We start from the raw sequence: 16,410 nt of genomic DNA, 5'->3' as shown, positions 1-16,410 counted from the left end.
AATACATGGAAGTGGCCCTTCTCTAGAAGGTCAGACAGTGGCCTCTTCAGGCCTGGCAGTATCAGAAGAAGACTTTCACTGTCAACTAGGACGATGGCATAATTTCGGGTCAAAGCAGCCTAGGGGGCTTTTAGGGCAAAGATGAATCAATCAATCTAGTGCAGAGCCCACTTTACCAAACGGGTGGTGTGCTCATGAGCAGAATTCATAGGTACAGAATTATTTTTACAGGATACCAACTAGGTTCATATACTACAAACAATTTTTCTCTGTCGCTCATTGACAGACATAGTCCTCGTTGATTAATAACAACTCGGGTTATACTGCCCTCTACAGGAGTAGGACTAGACAGGAAAGAAAACATTCTGGCCACACCTTAGGGGCAGTCCCAGAGGGTATATCCTCTCTCTCTTTGCTACAGCAAATCAGTTTTTTTCTGTCTAGTTAGGAGTAAGGACCTAGATGCCTTGCTAGGATCTTCGGTCCTGGCAGGAATTTTTCTTAGAAAGATTTTTTTTTTAGACAGCTTTTTTCTCCAGTGTTCCTGTGAGATCTTCAAGCAAGCAAGCTGTAACTGGGCGACGGGCTGGATGTTGAGATCCAGTGGTCACCCCAGTTCAGCCTACAAGCGCGTGCAGGCCATAGCTCCGCGCTGGGTCGGCCGCGACATAGTCCCACTGGACGGGGACTGACCCTGCGAGTTAAACGTCTCGCCTGAACGCCAATGACCAACAGAGTCACGGCGTCCGTATTGGTCGACAGCCCCCCCACCCCGGTGGAGAGGGTTTCTGTCAGGAGTGGGCGCCCACCTGGTTCCGGTATGGTGAGTAGTATGTTCCCCCTCCCCCCTGTCGGGTTTGTGGTGGATGCGGGCCCCTCTCTGGAATGGTAGGATGGGTCTCCCCTCTATCCTATAACAGGTCACAGATCCCCCAATTTGAGTGTGATTTTTTTGTGAACAAAAACCAGGAGGCTTGGTTTGGGAGCTGACTATCTAAGGTCATTGCAAGACTGTAAGGGTGACTGAAGTCAGTGGCAGTACTATAAGGGGCATTACTATTGAAGTAAAAGGTATTCTACCTGTCAGAGGTGTACACAGGCCGATGCCTAGTGGGGAGGTGCCTGAGTCACTGCAGTCCAGACCGCCATTTCTCCAGCAAAGGGTCACTTCGGAAGGACAGAGGGCTGCCTCCCGACGGCCCACGGACCGCATGCGGCCCGCCAGGGTCCTGTACCTCCGGCCAGGCTTATCACCATTCAGGGTGAAGGTTGTGGGGCCGAGATACTCCCGCAGGCCGCCAGGAACATAGACATCCCGAGGCCGCTGCTAGCGACCGCTATCCGATACAGGCCGCCGCCATTGTCTTACAGATCGCACGAGGCCGCCATATTGGCGTAGCCTCGTGTCTCCAGCATGGGGGCGGACATGTTTGAGGTGACCAAACACCTCGAGGAGCTATGGGGAGGCGCCGGAAGACGTGTAAAGGGGCAGAGCCGCCTCCTTTTACCCAGCGTAGCCTCGTGTCTTCAGCATGGGGGCGGCCATGTTTGAGGTGACCAAACACCTCGAGGAGCTAAGGGGAGGCGCCGGAAGGCGTGCAAAGGGGCGGAGCCGCCTCCTTTTACCTGGGAAAGCCAGCCAAAGACTTCCTGTCTGTAATACAGTGCTGGAAGAGGTTGTACTGAAACTTCTGAGCATCAAGTGGTGAGCCTTGGGGTCTCTCTCTCTCTCTCTCTCGCTCTGTAGGGGTCCCTAAGCAGGTAACACTGAGGGGCGCTGTGGCGCTGGGGGTCTAAAGAAAAAAAAAAAAAAAAGTTTTATTTTTTTTTTTTGGGCAAATTAATTTTTTCCCGGCAAGTGTCTGGAATAATCATGGACCCTGCCACACAGGTACCCCCACCTGTTTCCCTCGAGGTGGCCGCAGGACCCTCCAGTTCACAGAGTATGGATGCATTCACAGCAGTTTTGGAGTCTTTGGTGTCTCGGGTGGAGACGGCCTGTCAGGAACGGGGGTCAAGAAAGCGACCCCCGCCTACCCCTATGTCATCTGATACTTTAGATTCAGATTCTGAGATGGTCATTACAGCTGCAGGTCCCTCTGCAGGGGCTGTTGTCTCAGGTAAAGTTCCCTCAGACAGTGAGGAGGACGTTCCTGCCTCCGCCATAGCACAAGAAGAAGCATTGGTGGACGCACTAGTTGTGGCGGTCCGGGAAACCTTAAGACTTGAGGTTTTACCGGCAGAGGCAACTGAGATGGAAATTCCCTTTGGTACTAGTAAACCTACCAAGATGGCGAAGGCTTTTCCCTTACCCAAATGTTTTGGTAATAAAATTAAAGAGGAATGGGATCATTCAAAACGTACCTTTGCTGTTTCCAAGCGCATTGCTAGACGCTATCCGTTTGAGGAATCCCTCATTAAGAAATGGACGGTACCACCAGTGGTGGATCCACCTATTTCCAGACTGAATAAAGCCACTGTTATCCCGTTGGAGGACGCTCCATCCTTTAAGGATCCGGTGGATCGGAAGATGGAAGCGGAGTCCCGCACTATTTTTTCCCTGATAGGATCAGCCTTTAGACCAGTGATTGTCATTGGTTTAGTTTCACAGACATTAACGGAATGGGCCAGATTGGTACGCCATGACCTAAAGGGGAAAGGTATCCCCCAGGCAGCATCTGATTTGATGGAACAAATTATACAAGGACTGCAGTTCGTCTGTGACGCAGCCCTGGATGCCACCCCCTTGTTAGGGCATGCATCTATGTCAGCGGTAATCCTCAGACGTGTGCTGTGGTTAAAATGCTGGTCAGCGGATCTAGGTTCCAAAAAAGCCTTGGCGAATCTCCCCTTTCAGGGGAATCGCCTATTTGGGGCCACCCTAGATGAGATCATTAAGGATGTCACTGGGGGCAAGAACACTTTTTTGCCGCAGGCTGCTAAAGCTAAAGGACCTCGTAACAAGCGTGGACCTTTCTTTGCCGCTCATAAAGGGTTCGTTCGCTCCGCTGGGGCGAGCGGGAAAGGCAAAGCCCCTCTAGGAGGGTTCAAGAGGCGCTGGTCGGGCAAACAAAAGGCCGACTCAGCCAAACCTGAAGTTAAGGCTAATACAGCCTGAAGGTGCGCCCCCACCCGGCTTGAGGGTGGGGGGACGTCTTCACCGGCATTCAGAGCTAGAGCCTTCCTGAATCTCGGACTAAGGGGTTCAGGAGATCATACGATCAGGACACAAGATCGAGTATCGATCACTGCTACCGGTGCGATTCTTCCCTTCCAACATTTAGGTGCTACAGGGAGCGGTAGTTACCGTTCCCTGAACAGATCATTTTCTTTACCTTTTCCAAAGATTAGTCTCCGTTCCCTACAGGAATCGGATCCGGTTGAGCAAACAGACCAAGGAGCCTCTAGTCTGGTGACTTTGGTCTCTAATGCTCAACCAGGAGAAATCATCACTCCTGATAAGAATCAAGTTTCTGATAAATGTGTGGGAACAGAGAGCGATCAGACTTTGTCGGATTGCCTAGACCAGGCAGCTCTAGGGCAGCCTGGTTCGGATCCAGTCAGACAATATCAGGGTGATGACTTCGGTCGATCACCAAGGATTTCACCATCTGTGTCTTCATCAGAGCATCCCGGAGGTGGATCTGTTGGCATATCGGCTCAACAGGAAGGCGCGGAGGTTGGTAACGCGCGGCCGCGTTCCTCTAGCGGACGCAGCAGACGCGCTGAACGGCCTACAAAGGCAGTATCAGCTACTATACGTCTTTCCCCCTCTCAAGTTGCTGCTGAGATTTCTCCGCAGGATAGAGATGGAGGGAACTCCAGTTATCCTGGAAATTCGAGGCTAGCCTCGTCAGGCCGGTCAGGCCGACTTGGACATGCTAGTCGCGAACGCTCCTTGGAGACCTCCTCTCAGGGAGGATCTGCGGTCTCAAGGACCGATCTTCCATCGTGCTTTACAGTCGCTGGTTTTAATGGTCTGGCCATTGAGACCCAGGTACTGAAGGGCAGAGGGTTGTCAGCTTCAGTTATTCCTACTCTAATTAAAGCAAGGAAAGCGACTTCCAGCAAAGTCTATTATCGCACATGGAAGACTTATATTGCGTGGTGTGAATCTTTGGGATTTCCCCCACGTACCTATTCGGTGACCCGAATCTTGGCTTTTCTGCAAAAGGGGGGGTTGAGCAGAAACTATCCTTGAGCACCATCAAGGGTCAGGTTTCAGCATTAGCAACCTTCTTTCAGAAGCCTTTGGCTACTCATTCCCTGGTGCGGAATTTCATCCAGGGGGTGCGGCACTTGGCTCCGCCAGTCCGCGCGCCCTTACCACCTTGGGATCTTAATTTGGTTTTGTCGGTTCTGCAGAAACCTCCCTTTGAAAATATCAGGGAGATTCCCTTGCTTACATTATCTCAGAAGGTGGCCTTCTTGATGGCTATCACTTCTGCACGCAGGGTGTCAGAACTGGCTGCATTATCATGCCATTCCCCATATCTAGTGGTTCATAGGGATAAGGTAGTTCTTCATCCGAAGCCATCCTTTCTTCCTAAGGTGGTTTCAGATTTTCATCTGAATGAAGATATTGTGCTACCTTCCTTGTGTCCTCAGCCCAATCATCCTCGGGAATATGCGTTGCATTCCTTCGATGTGGTTCGGGCAATCAGGGTATACCTGAAGGCTACGGAAACGTTCCGTAAGACGGATTCACTTTTTGTGATCATGGATGGCCCCAGAAAGGGGTTGCCTGCATCTGCCGCGACTATCTCCAAATGGATTAGACAGACGGTGGTACAGGCTTATTCTATTAAGGGTCGGAATCCTCCGTTCCCTGTTAAGGCGCACTCCACTCGAGCGCTCAGTACTTCCTGGGTCTACCGCCATCAGGCGTCAGTGGTCCAGGTGTGCAAGGCGGCCACCTGGTCGTCGGTACATACCTTTACGAAATTTTATAAAGTTGATGTGATGGCATCGGCGGATGCCTCATTTGGCCGCAAGGTTTTGCAAGCCGCAATTTGAGGAGACCGGTGGTCTACCTCGAGGGTTTTTTTCCGTTGGAATTTCAGTTGAGTCTCATCGTGTGATTGATGAGCCTTTAAAAACTTCTAGTTGGCACCGGTTGGGCCTTCTAGATTGGATTTTGATTTCCATTTTCCCACCCCTCATTTGTGGTACTGCTTTGGGACGTTCCGAGTTGTTATTAATCAACGAGGACTACGTCTGTCAATGAGCGACAGAGAAAAATGGATTTTTGTAAAATCTTACCGTAAAATCCTTTTCTCTTAAGCTCATTGACAGACATAGTACTCGCCCCTCTGGTTTTGAGTTGGGTTGGGTTAAATTCTCTAAACACTGCTTTGTGACATAACTGATTTGCTGTAGCAGAGAGAGAGAGGATATACCCTCTGGGACTGCCCCTAAGGTGTGGCCAGAATGTTTTCTTTCCTGTCTAGTCCTACTCCTGTAGAGGGCAGTATAACCCGAGTTGTTATTAATCAACGAGGACTACGTCTGTCAATGAGCTTAAGAGAAAAGGATTTTACGGTAAGATTTTACAAAAATCAATTTTTAGCCTAAAGATAATCAAGCAACATTGGAAGCAGGGGAGTTGACTTCAGTTCTAAATGAGTCAAAGGATATGTTGATTAAAACACTTCAGTATGGCCCTCCCTTATGGTATTTTGTTGGCCTGCTACATCCCATACGTGTATGCTGTCATGCCTGTGTCATGAAAACTGAAAATGTTATACTTACCTGATGGTAATTTTCCTTTCCTGATGCATAAGCATGACAGCATACAGGTCCCTCCCTTGGGGGTTTCGCATTTGAGTATAGTTACGAGAACGCTGCCTTGGGGGAGGCGACTCAAACTATGGCCCTCCAGTTGTTCAGGAACTACAATTCCCATCATGCCTAATCATGTCTGTTGTGAATGTCAGAATTTTACAATGCCTCATGGGATGTGTAGTTCCGCAACAGCTGGAGGGCTGTAGTTTGAGGATCCCAATACGTGTATGCTCTCCTGCTTATGCATCAGGAAAGGAAAATTACCGTCAGGTAAGTATAACATTTCCCGCTTTACCTTAATGCAAGGAATGCATTAATGTGAAAACATTTAGGTCTATAACCACTTTGGTGTGCCTGTGGCGGTATAGTAGAAATAGGCCTTTGAGCTGTGTTTTTTTTTTTTTTGTTTTTGTTTTTTTACTGCCCCCCATCCTGATGCAAAAATAATCTCCTTCTGTTATGTTTGGCTGGCAATACTGCCACTGAATATGACCCATTCAAGTTAATGGGGCTGCACTACAATTGTGAGCCAAACACTAGACTTGCAGTTTGGGCGTGGTGTTTCCATTGAATAAAGCTGTTCCATCATGAAAAAAAAAAAAACGTATTCAGGAAGAGGTGGCAGTATCAATGCTGAATTCTGTCAGCCACTCTTGCACTTCATAGGCCAACATACGTGTAAACAAGCCCTTACACATATACAAAGGAAAACATGCACGCTCTGTGCCCATAGTGAACACGGAACCTAAGCACTGCTAAACCAAGGTGTTCATCAGAGAACAAGAATGCTGCCTAACTGGTCAAAATCAAGACAGATGCAATTTAAATATTAAAAAAAAAAATAACATAAAAAAAAACGAACTGAAGAATAGTACTTTTGATTTCAAATACCAAAACAACCAAGGCATTGCACCTTTACAGGCATCAAGCACTTTGCCGCTAATTCATTTAATTAGCCAGAATAATAATTTATTGTGGCAATTAAAATTAATTTACGATCAAGTGCTAAATGCACCTAGCATTACAACGCATTTACATGCGTTTACAAACCACAAAGCCGCTGCTCCTGGATGCACTGGCAGTGGGGTTTTTTTATGCCTCTAAAAGCTCCTGCCACCAAAAGCTGCTAAAAACCTATGTGTGCATGGACAACATAGGAAAAAAAATGCCAGATGCCCCTAGGAGCAGCTGCAAAGACGTCTACTGTGTATGAGGCCTTAAAGCAGAACTTTACCCATAACAGATTGTTAGCAGTTAATACATTACACAATAATAATAATGCTACCAAAATGAGTGTGTGCTGTAAATTGTATCCTGCTCTGCTCCTGTTTCTTCTTGCTAGAGGCCACCATTTTGTTGAAACACAGAGTACTCCCTTCCTTATTGGAAACTCCCCCCCCCCCCCCTCTCCTTAGCTTCAAAAACAATATGTCCTTTTCTGCAATTAAAATGGGGCCTTTTCCAGCATTGATTTTATGTCTTGGCTCAGCTAGAGAGGAAAGCTGACAGAAGCTTTGCGGTGCTCAGTTTCATAGTGCTGCCTCTGCTGAGGGAGAGAATCTTAGGTAGATAAGGTAAGACACTATCCTTGTAAGTTTAAATAAGAGCCCTAGGCTCCTTCAGAAAGAATTAAAACTTAAGCAGCTACAAATATTGTTGCTGCTGACTTTTAATATTAGGGCACTTACCTGTTCAGGGATCAGGAGTGTACTGACCATTTGGGCAGTTCGGGTACTGCCCGAGGGACCATGACCAGTAGGGAGCCCCGCGACAGCTTTCAATTCGATCTACCCGTCAATCACAGCTAGCTGACGAGTAGATTGGGTCCCTGCTCCCTGCTAAGAGACTGTAGTGTAAATAGACCTCTTGTGATGTGCTCCTCCCCACCGGGCCCCCATTCTGTCTACCCCAGGTGCTTGAATTTGTCATCACCTCGGACGAACAAGAAAAGAGGAGGGTGTGGCAGGAAGCAACACAGCATGAGAGGTTTAATGACAGCCGCTTCCTGTGCTACTCTGCATGGAGGAAAGTGCAGCCTGCTTGTTTGTTGCTGTGTGCCCTGTGTCCCCTGTCCCTCTATCTGCCCAGCATCCTGCTATGTAACCTGTTGTGTGCCCCCATTGCCCTGCTGTGTGCCCCCCTTGCCAGGTGTGCCCTGATGTCCAGCTGTGTGTCCCCATCGCCATGCTGTGTGTCCCCATCGCCATGCTGTGTGTCCCCATCGCCGTGCTGTGTGTCCCCATCGCCGTGCTGTGTGCCCCTATTGCCGTGCTGTGTGCCCCTATTGCCCTGCTGTGTGCCCCAATGCCGTGCTGTGATTTACTAGAATCACGGTGATTGGTCTCCTTATGTGTGCCACATATGGACAATAGAAGGTTCCCCTTGGGGTGGGACTTTTTAGGCACTGATAGAATTTACCACAGTATTACATAAAAAAAAAGTTCAATTTTATTGTTTGACAAAGAATAAAAGCATTAAGCAAAAACACAAAAAATCACATGGAATGTGCAGAAGTATTTGCACCAATATGTGTAATGTACATGGATCAGTGCCTAGCTCACCCACGCGTTTCAAAACCTATGCCATGGATCAGCGCCTAGATCACCCAACGCGTTAAAAAGCCTATGCCATGTCATGTGTGACTCCATTGCCCTGCTGTGTGCCCCCATACTGTGATGTGTGCCCCTATGCCCTGCTGTGTGCCCCCATGCCCTGCTGTGTGCCCCAATGCCTTGCTTTGTGCCCATATTACCATGATGTGTGCCCCATGCCATGATGTGTGCCCCAATGCCATGATGCGTGCCCCCATGCCGTGATGTGTGCCCCCATGCTCTAGGAGCCCCTATTACCCTGCTGTGAGCCCCCAATTACCCTGCTGTGAGTCCCTATTACCCTGCTGTGTGCCCCTATTGCCCTGCTGTGTGCCTCCATTGCCCTGCTGTGTGCCCCATGCCGTGATGTGTGCCCCCTTGCTCTATGAGCCCCCATTACCCTGCTGTGAGTCCCCATTACCCTGCTGTGCGCCCCTATTGCCCTGCTGTGTGCCTCTATTGCCCTGCTGTGTGCCTACATTGCCCTGCTGTGTGCCCCCATGCCCTGATATGTGCCCCATGCCCTGCTTTGTGCCCCATGCTCTGATGTGTGTCCCCATTGCCCTGCTGTGTGCCTCCATGTTCTGCTGTGTGCCCCCATGCCCTCTTTTATGTTGCCCATGCCCTGCTGTGTGCCCCAATCCTCTGATGTGTGCCCCCATGCCCTGATGTGTGCCCCATGACCTGCTGTGTGTCCCCATTGCCCTGCTGTGTGTCCCCATTGCACTGCTGTGTGCCCTCATGCCCTGATGTGTGCCCCATGATGTGCCCTGTGATGTGCCCTATGGTGTGCCCTGTGATGTGTCCCATGGACCTACTGTGTGCCCTGTGATATGCCCTACTGTGTGCCCTGCAGTGTGCCCCATGATGTGTCCTACTGTTTGCCCCATGTCCTACTATGTGCCCCACTGTGTGCTCAGTTCCCTCCTGTGTGCTTTGTGATGTGCCCTGAGCCCTACTGTTTGCTCCACGATGTGCCCTGCGCCCTGCTGTGTGCAATGTGATGTTCCCTACTATGTGCCCTTGGCCCTTCACCCCGTGATGTGCCCGGTAATGTACCATTCTGTGCCCCATAATGTGCCCTGCTGTGTGCACCATAATGTATCCTCTTACCCCCATGTAATATGCCCTGCTGTGCCTTATCTGCCCTGCTGTGCCCCTTAATATGACATGTTGTTCCCCCTAATGTGCTCTGCTGTGCCCCATAATGTGCCCTTATGCCCCCATGTAATATGCTCTGCTGTGTCCCATTGTGTGCTCTCTTGCCCCCATGTCATATGCCCCATAATGTGCTTTGCTGTGCCCCATAATGTGCCCTACTAGCCTCCATAATGTGCCCTTCTGCCCACCCCCCCCCCCCATGTAATGTGCCCTATAATGTTCCCTGCTGCCCCCCTCATGTAATGTGTCCTACTGTGCCCCCCAACCTGTAATGTGCCCTTGTGTGCCCCATAATGTGCCCTGCTGTGCCCCATAATGTGCCCTACTAGCCTCCATAATGTGCCCTTCTGCCCACCCCCCCCCCATGTAATGTGCCCTATAATGTTCCCTGCTGCCCCCCTCATGTAATGTGTCCTACTGTGCCCCCCAACCTGTAATGTGCCCTTGTGTGCCCCATAATGTGCCCTGCTGCTCCCCATGTAGTGTGCCCTTCTTCCCCCCCATACACATATAGTGTCCTCCTGACCCCCTGTGACCAGCTGACTCCTATACTTTGCCATGCTTCCCCCCCCCCCCCCATGCTCTGCCCTGCTGTCCCCCTGTGCACTGCTTTTCTCAGGTTTGAACCAGAATTGAGCATCTGCGCAGAATGATGCAAGCGCAAGTTTCCCAATAAATAGGTAAGTTTTAATATTAATTCCATATTTTTTATGTTATTTCTAAAAATAATTGTTATCTCAACAGCTCGCTGATCATACCAATGTTCCGAGAGCTGGAGAACTGAACATTATTTCAGCGGTTCCCTGAGATCTCAAACTTTTTGCCAAGAGTTCCTTGGTAAAAAGGTTGAGAAAACCTGCTTTATTGGTTTTCCAGCTTTAGGTCTCCCCTTCTTTAGACACTCAGCCTCCTCAGCCCTATCCCACCCTCTTTAGCCTGTCGTGAACCAACCAGTTTTAATTCTGCAAAGGATGCGTCCGCGCAGTGCAAGCTGAAGGGTGGGGCTTTGTGTGGGTGTGGCTCGAGTGTGTGTGGGGACACAGGGGGCCCCATGATCTCCTGTTGCCCGGGGTCCCCATGGAGTTGTCAGCCTGTCCCTGCCAGGGATCCAGCAGGGTCTTCACCAAAGCCAATTCTTCAACTGGCTATCGGGTGCTGGTGCCGCCATCTTGACCAAGGAAAGCTAGCAGTGAAGCCTACTGCACATGTGTGAAGCGCAGTGCGCTTTGTGAATGGGCTGCACTTTACAGGTCCCATAAGTCTGCGATGGAAGTGTGGGGGAGTGGGGGCCGAACCTTTGGCTCTGTTTACTGCACCAGAAGTGGGAGCGGGTACCTGTCATAGCCGTGTACCTGCTCCACCCTCCCCCGCAAAAGGTGATAAATGTGTCTCCCTGGCAGCAGAGTTTGTCCTGTCATCTATGCTGCTTTTCTTTTCTCTCTCCCCTAATCTGTGTTCCCTCTTCACAGAACCATTCCTGATGCTTCCTCCCTTCCCCCTTCCCTCAGATATAGGGCTGTCAGCAGATTGGTGATCTTAGGTACAATGCCGAAAATAGAGAGCAACTGAGCATGTGCAGAGCAGGGTGACACAGTGAATTTATGGGTTTAAAACAGTATAGGCACTTTTATAAAAGTTTTATACAACTATATCTGCCAAAGGGGCCACCTTGAAGAGATCTATCAGGACTTAATTTTCTGACTGAAGCCCCGTACACATTATCAGAATATCGTACAAAAAAAATACCGCTTTCAAAGCGATTGTGCGATAATCTGATCGTTACTACACAGCTGTCTTCCGAAATTTTCCAAAGGGACAAATCCGAAAAATGTTCTTGTACGATACCAGACCTTACGATTTTCATTTAAAGAGGAAGTAAAGTCTGTACTTTTTTTTTTTTTTCTTACCTGCAAAGTAAATGCATAATGTGCTAGTATGCATCACATAATGTGCTAGTATCCATCGCCCTTACTTTTGCAGGTCAGGAAAAAGTTGGCTCTCTCTTTAAGCCACCTATCTAATTTTATATTTCTAATGCGTCATGTCCTTACCTATATTAAAATGTCCGGACTATTAGAACTCATTCAGTGAATAATACAGGTCTTGTAGCTAGGAGTTTTCTATCTGTTAAACAGAAGACCAGCAGTACGCAGACTGTGTATCCCCTCCCCCCATTGCTCTCTTTGCCCTTTCTGTTCCCTCCACATTTGCTTTTTTCCCAGCACCTGTCCCCGTCTATCAGAGTCTCATCTCTGTTTCTGTGTGTCTGGTATTATCTGTAGTCAGGGATCAGGACACGGCTGGAGAGAGTGACTTCATACCACACTCACATTTTCTGTAGGTATCTAAATTTTCCTGCCCAATTCACAGAAGTACATTGATTAGCCCCCTGTCTGTCCCATCCTAGCTGACGCTTTCACTGTCTGGCTGAGCAGTTTCACTTGATGACGTCATTGCTCTCACTCCGCTCTTCCTGGGAAAATCCTGAATTGGCCTAACTCCGACAAACAAGAACGGGCCTATCCCCTGGCTTTGTGTTTCTTGCTACAGAAATAGAAAGACCTTTTTATGACATTAAAAAAGGATGATCCTGTTAGACTGCTCATGTTTAATTTTATTGTTGGGAGGTGTACCTGTATTCAGTGGAATGTGAAGATGCTGGAATCTCAGCTCCATAATGGACAGGACACCTCTTGTTCTAAAAATAAAGAAAAAAAGAGATTGTTAGGATTATAAAACATCCATTGCTTAGCGCCACTTTACAAAAAGGGGAAGCTCTGGTTGTCTGCCTCTCCCCCCCCCCCCCTTTCTCTTAAGGTTTTGGGGCTTCATTTTTTTTTTGGGAGGGGGGGGCGGGCAGCAGGTACCTGGTTACAACAGGTACCCACTCCCACTTCCAATCAGATCTCTGCGGCAATCCAAGAGGAAGTTTGGCACCCCCGCCTTCTAACCCCGCAGCCTTCTGGGGGAACATCACACGTCTCAGAAAGCTGTGGGACCATTCACAAAGTGCAGCGTGGCTCGCACACGGGCAGTGGGAAGCAGTCACTGTTGGCTTCAAAAAGTTAACATTCCGGTGCCTGGACCCGAAGATGGCCAAAGGGCCGGCTCGGGCAAGGACATCGCTGGATTTCTGGACAGGTAGGTATCCTATAATTAAAGTGGTACTAAACTCTGTTACACCACTTGTACCTACAGGTAAGCCTATAATAAAGTGTGTGTGTGCTAGTGCGCTCAAGTCATTTACATTGAATCATATGTTTAAACTCAAAGCATAAAAAATGAATGGTAGAAATAAAACTGACCTTGTGCAGTGATTTAGAGATATAACAAAGTGCTGAAGTGCATACATTTGTAAACTATTAGGCTACGTTCACATCTAGGCGTTGCTATTTTATAGGCATTTTTCAGGCGTTTTTATGGGCGTTTTAAAACGCCTCTAAAACGCTCTATATTAAGTCTATGGGGCAAAAACGCCTGTAATCTGTCCAAAAAGAAGCTCATGTACGTTTTGCTCAAGGCGTCGGAATGCTCAGATATGAACAGGGGCCATTGAAATGAATAGGATTTGTCTTCTTGGGCGTTTTTTGAGCACATCCTTAGAGCTGAAAAACACCTCAAAATGCCTACATGTGAACTTAGCCTTAAACAACAGTGTTTAAATATTGGTGATAATAAATATATTTGAAACACAAAAGTACAAAGTACTTAGTGCAATAAAATAAATGTGTCTGTGACCACAGTGGGAATGATCCTATGACACATCCAGCATCTGGATAATCAGGAAATATAGTCCGTCTTGTAGATAGTGGTGTGTCTTATTTAAAGTGCATTTGAAAAGATCTCAAAGTCCTGTAGATTGTAAATTATAAATGGTAGCTCAAATAAATTGGTGCTGACTGGTTTTCACACCCAAACGTTATACGGTGCTGCAGGGGTCCACACATAAGTGTCAGGTGGCAGCTTACCAGAACAGCGTTTAAATCAGCATGGATACCAGGAGCCTCATAGGAGTGATAACCCCACTCAAAGAAAATGATTCCTTCCAGCGACAGTGCCCCTTCAGAACGATCCACTAACCAGAGGTAAGTACTGGAGTTTTGGAACAATATACCAAAAGGACAAAACGCTTCCTGTAACCCAAATTGATCTCCAATGCGTTTCCGTAAATACCCGGTTTACCATGTGGATGAATAAAAGAATCTGGATAGTGCGTTATCCTTAAAAAAATCTCTTTATTTTATATAAAAGAATCCCACTTACATTTAGGGTAAAAAGTTCCAGCATTGATTGTGATGCACGGCCGCCTGCATTGCCTGGACCCGAAGATGGCCAAAAGGCCGGCTCGGGTAAGGACAGCGCTGGATTTCTGGACAGGTAAGTATCCCATTATTAAAGTGGTAATAAACTCTGTTACACCACTTGTACCTACAGGTAAGCCTATAATAACACTTACCTGTAGGTAGTGTGAATATCTCCTAAACTTGCACAGTTTAGAAGATATTCAGAGTGCATGCAGCTGGTGACATCACTGAAGGTTTTGCTTACAATGCCGGACCTTCAGAGCCCATGCTGTAAACGGCAGCTGCCATACGCAGGAGTGACGTCATTGCACCCCCATCCACTCATGTAGCCAGAGGCGGCGAACCCGGAAGGAAGATCAGGGGAAGAGGTCATCCCTCTCAGCGGCGACAGTGCAGTGCTGGAGGGCTTAGTTCTAAGGAAAGTTTCTCATAATCTGCTAGTACGACATTGCCTTGCAGGTATTTTTTTTTTTTTTTATTTAACCACCTGCGGTTTACTACTGCTTTAAGTCAGCATCTACTGGATTTGTGGCTGCTAACTTTATATTTTTTCTTTCCAATCGCTGTAACGACTAACTCCACCTTATGCACCCCCTTCCCTGTGCGAGGGGGAAGAGAAAGGAGAAGAGTTCCAGTGCTGTGCACAGCTGCATCTCTTCTCTCCACCTCTGCTTCTCACACAGGGACTTGAGCAGAGTTTTCAGGGTGAACACTCCACCTTAAGCACCCTTATGCACTTAGACAGTACTTCGATAAGGACAGGTAACTGCAGGAAGAGTCTACAGGAGCCTGCCATTACACCCGCAATCCATTGATCACAGCTGCAACGCTTTGCAGGTTAATTTGCAAAAAATTAATACAAAATAATAAATACACGTTTCTTCTCCTGCATATGTACATATAATATATTTTGAAAAAGGTGGACTTAGTCTTTAATTCAAAAAATATACACAGCCAATGCGTACTAGTTTTAAGGGTACCATTATCATTTTCACTATACAACATGAGCTGGCACTGACCTGCAGCAAACAATCATCATTAACCACTTTACCACCGGAGGATTTTGCTGTCTTACGTCCAGGCCACTTTTTGCGATTCGGCGCTGTGCTACTTTAACTGACAATTGCGCGGTCGTGCGACGCCGTACCCAAACGAAATTTACGTCCTTTTTTTCCCACAAACAGAGCTTTCTTTTGGTGGTATTTGATCACCTGTGCGATTTTTACTTTTTGCGCTATAAACAAAAAAAGAGCGTTTATTTTGAAAAAATAATATTTTTAACATTTGTTTATATGAAATTCCCCCCAAAAAAAATGTAAAAATCAAAATTTTTTTACATTTTTGTCCAATTTGTTTTCTGCTACCTATGTCTGGTAAAAAAAATCACAATAAGCGTATTTTGATTGGTTTGCGCAAAAGTTATTGCGTTTACTAACTAAGGGAAAGATTTCTGTAATTTTTGGTGTTTTTTTTTTTAACGAGTAATGGCGGCGATCTGCGATTTTTTTTGCGGGACTGCGACATTGCGGCGGACAGATCGGACCCTTGACTGACATTTGTGACACTTTTGGGGTTACCAGTGACATTACTGCAGTAATAAGTGCTATATATATGCACTGTTACTGTAAAAATGACACTGGCAAGGAAGGGGTTAATTTTATTGGAAAGGGAGGGGTTAATGTATGCCTGGTGCTTACTAACGTGTGTGGGGGGAGGTGACAGAGTGAGTCAGGGACAGATCGGATGTTGAGCTATGCTGAACACTGCGATCTGTCACTCCCTGTCACTGAGGAGATCCGCCCGCTGTGTTTACACAGGCGGGCGGATCTCCAAACTGGATTCCCCGACGATCGGGGAAGAGTAGCGGCGATCGCCGCCGCTCCTCCCCTGGCCCGACTCCCGCTGTGAATGAAAACAGGGGGAGGAGTCCAGCGACTTAGTACTACGTCGCTGGACGATAACGAACCACTTTGCCGCAGTACGGTCAACGTGACCGGTCGGCAAGTGGTTAAAAATAAAAGTTCACAAACTGATGTTTAAAGATGTTCTAAAGCCAAAACATTTTCTACCTTGATGCATTCCCTGTATTAAGGTAAAAAATGTTTTATATTTTTCTGTCCTCCCCCTTCCCTGTGTGAGGGGGAAGAGAGGGGAGAAGTGATCCAGCACTATGCACAGCTGCATCTCTTCTCCCCTCTCTTCCTTTTCACACAGGGACTTGAGCAGCAGTAGGAGCCATTGGCTCCTGCTGCTGTCAATCAGATGCAGTGAGGAGGATGTAGTGGGCGGGGCTAAGCCCCGCAATGTGTATCTATGGAACGAAGCTCCATAGACACACACAACTTGGGAGCGAGAACGCACTATGCTTGCACTCACAATAGGCTTGCTATGGGGGCACATGAGGAAGGAGGAGCCAAGATCGCCGGAAGGGACCTGAGACAAGGAGGATAGGGGCCGCTTAGCATAATACCACTGCACAGAACAAGTGAGTACAACATGTTTGTTATTTGAATTAAAAAGTTAAATAAAATAACCCTTAGTAACACTTTAATGTCTGTTTTTTACTCTAT

Source organism: Pelophylax lessonae (assembly GCF_965119305.1).
Source record: "Pelophylax lessonae genome assembly, chromosome: 12".
NCBI classification, from domain to species: Eukaryota; Metazoa; Chordata; class Amphibia; order Anura; family Ranidae; genus Pelophylax; species Pelophylax lessonae.
Note: the sequence above shows the minus strand (reverse complement) of the source record.